Below are 6,725 nucleotides of genomic sequence, written 5' to 3'. Positions count from 1 at the left end.
CGGTTGACTAAATCAGCCCATTTCATTTCAACAAAGGCTCAATTTATAGTAAAGCAAGTGACTGATTAGTTTATGGAATATGTCTTTAAGCTTCATGGAATGCCAATGAAGATTGTGTCCGATCAGCTTCACCATAAATGGACGGGCAAACCAAAAGGGTCAACAAATGGCTAGAAGTTTATTTGCGTCAGTTTTGTCATGATACACAACGCGCATGGAACCACTAGCTTCATCTTGCAGAATTTTGTTATAATAATACTCAATACATGAGTATTGGCATGTTTCCTTTTGAAGCATTATATGGCTACAAGATTCAAGTGCATTCCGCATTGTTTCATGATGATATAAATCCTAATGCTCGTGAAGAGTTAGAGAAAATGGAGGCTCTTATGAAGCAATGCAAGGACAATATTGGAAAAGCTCAAGAGACAATGAAGGTCTATGCGGATGAGAAAAGAAGACATGTGGAGTTTGATAAAGGTGAATGGGTTTTCTTGAAGGTTCCAAAATCCCGTTATGCTTCTCTTAAGGGACGACATAATAAGCTCGCTCATAGGTATTATGGTCCATACCAAATAGTTAAGAGAGTTGGGGATCTTGCCTATCAACTTGATTTACCTTCAACTACACGCATCCACAATGTCTTTCATGTATCTCAACTCAAGAAGTATGTTGGCCCTAAAATCCAAGTTCTTGGAGAACTACCTTCCCTTGATGAAGATGGTTTGATCATATATGAACCCAAAAAGATAATTGGTAAGCGGGAGAAAGTTCTAAGGAACTAAGTTCTTATGGAGTATCTTATTAAAAGTGGAAGGGTTTGCCTATGGAAGAATCTTCTCGGCAACATGCTTCCTATTTGGAACAATTTCCATGGCTTCTTCAAGAGGAATGTTGATTCACTGGACAGTAATTAGCTTGTTGTAATAAATATCTATTTTAAATTTAAATGTTTTATCTTCATCAAAATTTGATTTTGATAGCATAGCAAGATACTACATATTGTCCTCTACATTTCTATACCTCACACATGGAAATGTGACCCTTCTACTTCAAGATATGGCCAAATTTGTACTACAGCCTATTTGGGATAGCCTACAGCAGATTATTCCATTTACATGGTCTTTCTTCATCAACTTATTTGGTCTTCTTCAGCATGGACTCCTATTTCAACAAATACAATATTAGAGAATTTGGGAATCTCCCAGTTCCACTTTCAAATAAGGAGTAAAGATTTGAGCAAGTGGCTAAATCTTAACCCCACATTTCAGTGTGGGACTTGGGGGGATTGCTTCATATAGTATCTAGGAAAAATTTCACCTTCAAGTAAGTGGATAAGATTTGAACATGCATCCAAATATTATGCACATTAGGAATTCCCAAACTTTATGAAAATTCCCAAATTCTTGAATATGTGGTTAACATGACTTCATCTATTTCAAGCTATTCTTGTACTCAGAGTGGTTGAATGGTTGATTCTAGGGGGGAAATTTTTTTGGGTTGTTGTTACTAGCATAGACTTTACAGAAATTGCAATGTGGTTTGAGGTGCGGGTAACTTTCTTCATTAAAGGTAGTGTCACCAACACTTTAGAATATAGATTACTATGAGTAGCTCCAAGTCATGCATGGTATAATTCTTTTCATGGCTCTTTAGCTTCCTGAACGAATATGCCATAGGTTGTCCTTCTTATATAAGAACACATCCCAACTCAAAGGAATTGCCATAGGTTAAAACCAAAACCCATTGCCTTTTGCCCCTACCTCAATACAGCATTGTTTAGTAGGGCTTACAATGAGTTTCTTAGAACAGGATTAGAGCGTGATTAATGTGGAATGAAGTATATTTTGTTTGCATCATTTGTGTGATCCATTGTGTGGTGACACATCTAATTGCTATATCGGTTACATAAATTACAAAGTTGATATGCATTAGTTCAAACACAATCTTTGGCACAAAGCACATATGGAAAATAGCCGTTGATCAAAAAATTATTTGCATAGAGAAATTTTCTCCATGTCCCCATCACCCAAACCCAAAAGGATTTGGAGAGCAAGAATTAACTTATAGCACACAGGAAGAGAGCTTTGTCTATATTGTAGCTCGAGTTATAAAATTTTAAAATAAGATCTAACCAATACCCCTTGAATATGAGTAAATTTAACAAAACTATTAACTACTTATTATACACCCTACCCACCCCTTTTCCCATGGGGATTCTCATTTGCACCCACCCACAAGAAAAACTATTGGCCAAAGGAAAATCGTACACACAATATGACAAAACTTTGCCCCATTGATGCTTGACTTCATGATACAGTTGGAGATGGTGGTTGTGTCATGGGCAAGAATGTGACCATTGGCTTCATGAATGTTTTCCAATCATGGACAATCGAATCCCTAAGGTAAATCTCTACACTTGCTAATAAAAGTACAAACAAATAATTCATGTCTAGTTTAAACATAAGCAGAGAGGAGAATCAAAGGAGCTGGGTTGCATGAGGGAGAAGGTTGTCGACTGTCATATCTTTAAAATTTTCTTTTTGGTGGGTAATCTTGAAGATATTAAGACATGCAATAGTGGAGACAACAGATCTATTAGGAGACACCCATGTTGAAGTAGGAGAGATACATGGACCAAAAACATCATCTAGTACTATATCTACAATTAGCCCTTGGTCTAAGAGACTAAGGAGTAGCCCCATATCTTTAGGTATATCTACAGGTGTTGAAGGTAAAGACAAAGGGAAGAAGAAAGTGTCGGATGGTAATGATGTACCTACTAGTCATTTGGGATTTGATGGAGATTCTAATGGTTCAGAGAGTTTGGATGATGAGCTTGGTATTCCTTCAATCAAGAGACTAGGTCTATAGAGAGCACATGGTAATGTAAAGGCTCCACTGAGTGATCCAGTGGTACCCAGGGCTAGCAAGGTCAGATTCTTTATTAAAATATTTGGTTTTGAAGATTATACAACTCACCATTATGCTTATATGGTAAAGGTGTTTGAGGATGTTGATCCCACTTGCTTTGAGGATGCTGTTGGTCATGCTCATTGGGATGCAACAATGGATGAGGAGATAGCTCCATTAGAAGCCAATAAGACTTGGGATCTAGTACCATTGCCTAAGGGCAAGAAAGCTATTGGTTGTAATTGGGTTTACAAAATCAAGCATAATGCAGATGGTTTAACTAGTGGGTATAAGGCTAGGATGGTTGCAAAAGGCTATGCTCAAACATATGGCATAGATTATGAAGAGATATTCAATCTAGTTGCTAGAATGCCAACTGTTAGATGTGTGATTACTTTGGCAGTAGCCAAAGGTTGCTGTTTGCAGCAAATGGATGTCAAGAATGCCTTCTTGCATGGTGAATTGCAAGAAGAGGTGTATATGGAGCAGTTAATAGATTATGAGGATTTAGAGTTTCGCACATATATGTGCATGTTAAAGAAGGCGCCCTATGGACTGAAGCAAGCACCTAGAGCGTGGTTTGACAATCGAAGAGTATCTTGTCAACATTAACTTTTATGTTTCTAATGCTGATCACACACTTTACGTGAGAAAGAGAGATGCAGGCTTGGTCATAATAATCATCTATGTGGATGACTTGATTATTACGGGTGACAATGACAATGAGATTATTGAAGTTAAGGACTTTTTGAAGAATAAGTTTGAGATGAAGGATTAGGTGAGCTAAGCTACTTTCTTGGTATTGAGGTGATCAAATGTGATGATGGTATGTGGCTATCCCAAAGGCAATATGGCTTGGATATGTTATCCAAGTATGGTATGATGATGTGTAAGCCTCTTTTGTGCCATTGGAGCAAAATGTAAAGTTTAGTGCTCATGTTAGGGATGAGATAGAGGATCCTAGTATGTTCAGGAGAATAGTAGAGAGTTTGATTTACATGACTATCACAAGGCCATACTTGAGTTATGTTGTTGGCCTTGTCAATCACTTTATGGAGACGCCTAGAAAGCCTCATTTGGATGCAGTTAGATGTATGTTGAGGTATGTGAAGTCCACTTTACATTATGGCCTTTTTTATGAGGTGGGTAAGGATATACAGATGTTTGGATACACATATGCAATTTGGACTGGTAGCATATCTGACAAAAGATCTACAAGCGGATTCATATTTTCCCTTGGTAGTGCAATAGTTACATAGAGTAGCAAAAAGCAACTTACAGTTGCTTTATCAAGTACAAAGGTATTGCTATCGCAACATGTGAGGTGGCATGTTGCAAAAGTTATTGGATGATTTGGATATGCAAGAAGATGGTCCAGTTCTCATTCACTGTGACAACATGAGCAGCATATAGTTAGCTAGGAACCTAGTGTTCCATGCTAGGATAAAACATATTGATATGCATTAACACTTTGTGTGAGAGAAGGTATTTGCAAGAGAGATTGACTTTGTATATTCTAGCACACAAGATCAAAATAGCTGATAGTTTCATAAAGGCATTGGGTGCAGAGAAGCTTCAAAATTTTCGAAGTTTACATGGAGTTGCAGAGATATAGTTGAGCTTGAGAGGGAGTGTTGAGATGGCAAGCTCAACATGTGCGAACACTCATGATAGACCACCTAACTAGATGGGTCCACAAATCTACACTTAGCATATTGGTGGTTAGTATGATCCTCATATGGCTACTAACTTATCACTTAATATATTTAGTTTATTACACCTACTACAATTGGTATAATTATAGTGCTAGTCGATTAGTATAGTCAATTATGCACTATTTGACTTAGTAGGCCACTTTCCTTTATGTTGTATCTTATCTATACTTTGTGTACATTTTATTGTGTGAAAAAGAAGAAGAAACCACTAAGAAAATATATTGGCCTTCATCTCTCTTTTTGTGTTCTTGAGTGAGGTTCCTCTTGTGTATATGGTGTGTGTTTGGCATAGCAACTCAAACAAGTCCCTCCACCACATTATTTATGATAAAAATCCCATTCTCTTGCAAGTAAAGACCAAGATACATGAAAAACTTGTCAAAAAAGACCACAAAGCTACCCAAGATCCCTGCTCTTTATACCTACTACTGTAGGTAAACTCAAGATGATCTATTGACTCAAGAAGTATATCTTGGGCAAGCCTTGCTAGGCATAAGATACTCAAGATTGTGGTAAATCACTGCATACCTGCGATATCTCTATAATAACTCATAAAATTAATAGCCAAGTCCTTGCATACATGATCTTTGCCCCTATTTATAGATGGTCCTTGCAACTATTAGATTTGCCTTCTCAAAAGCATATAACATGAAAATCTATCTGTAAATATCGCAAAGTGAGATTTTATACAAAGGATGATAATTATATCTAAGGAATGCTACATGGAAGAGGCCTGTACAGATCACAGGACCGAAAAAAAAGATAATGTGCGCTCCACGAATCCAAGCGTGTGCTATAGATCCTCACCACCATCTGAAAGCTTGTCTCAACGCAAAGGAGCATCGAACGAACTCTGCAAAATGAACAACTAGACATTAGTCCACCATACATAATGTATTTAAAAAAAACTAGTGACTACAAACAAAAAAGATGATTGATTTACTTGGCCATCGTGCACATGTAATCTATCGATAAGTGTAGTGAGACCATGTCTCTTTGTATATCGAGTCTCCAAACCTGTGGGATCACGATTTGTGAAAACAAAATAGCATTGTTAGAAACACAATTGTTCGTAGAAGTGATATTCCAAATAAGATAGCAAGAAGAACCAAAAGAAAACTTACAAAATCCTCTAGATAATTCATGTGGCTACCACTCCCCAGATGATGCACGACCCCTACCTCCAATCGTGCCCTCTCTGCCTCCTGCTCTACTGCCCCATCATCCTAGAGAATATATTGCCTCCTCCTTGAGTCTCCGCCAATCCTCTACGTCTAGCCACTCCAGGCTTTGAGATGCCACTCTTGAGTGCCTTGCGTGCGACTAATCGTCTATGTGACATGTATGCATGCATACACTCCATCATCCACCCAGTGGAAAACCTCTCTGTCGCGTCGTCGTAGTCCATGCCAAGCTTTCGTAACACTAGTCGTGATCATGAGACTCAGGCATCGTGTTTCCAGGTGGTAATATATGATAGTTTAGCAACCTGAAAAAAATTAGAAGAGGTCTTAAAGAGCACAATAAGTGTTTTTTATAATAGAGTCAAAAAAATCAACGGAGTGTAGAATGTACATGAACAACTCGATCACACTCACATCTCGCTCCACCCGTACTTTTCCTACACACTTAGGAGCACAAGCAGCGTCTTCAGGCAAGATACTCAACACCCATCATATAAGGGTATGGATGTTTCCTCTCTCAATGGATCAGATGACTCGGCATTCATGGGCATTAATGGAACAATCATTGCCTCCATCTCAGGCTCCAAGATTGGATGAAGATCCGAAAGGCCAACTGTCTCCTTTGGTATTGAGGGTGTAGTCTACGTTGTGCCCAACAATTGGTGTATCAACTTAGGCATTCCATCCATCACACGCCCACGAACTTTTCTAATGGGCTGCAATAAGTGCATTCCTTGGGATGAAGCGTCGTCTTTATGTACAAATTTCACCGGCATGTCTAATATTTTGTATATGATATTCAATTGCTTTGCGAATGTAAAGCATGATTGATATACACTTTTCTTATTGTTTGCTCAAATTTTGAGATCGCTTGGTCAATGAGCTACGATTATTGAAACTTGTTGAAGTGTCA

Source organism: Lygodium microphyllum, chromosome 4 (assembly GCF_053477565.2).
Source record: "Lygodium microphyllum isolate KBCC chromosome 4, Lygodium_microphyllum_v1.1.10, whole genome shotgun sequence".
Lineage (NCBI taxonomy): Eukaryota > Viridiplantae > Streptophyta > Polypodiopsida > Schizaeales > Lygodiaceae > Lygodium > Lygodium microphyllum.
This window is presented reverse-complemented; position numbering follows the sequence as displayed.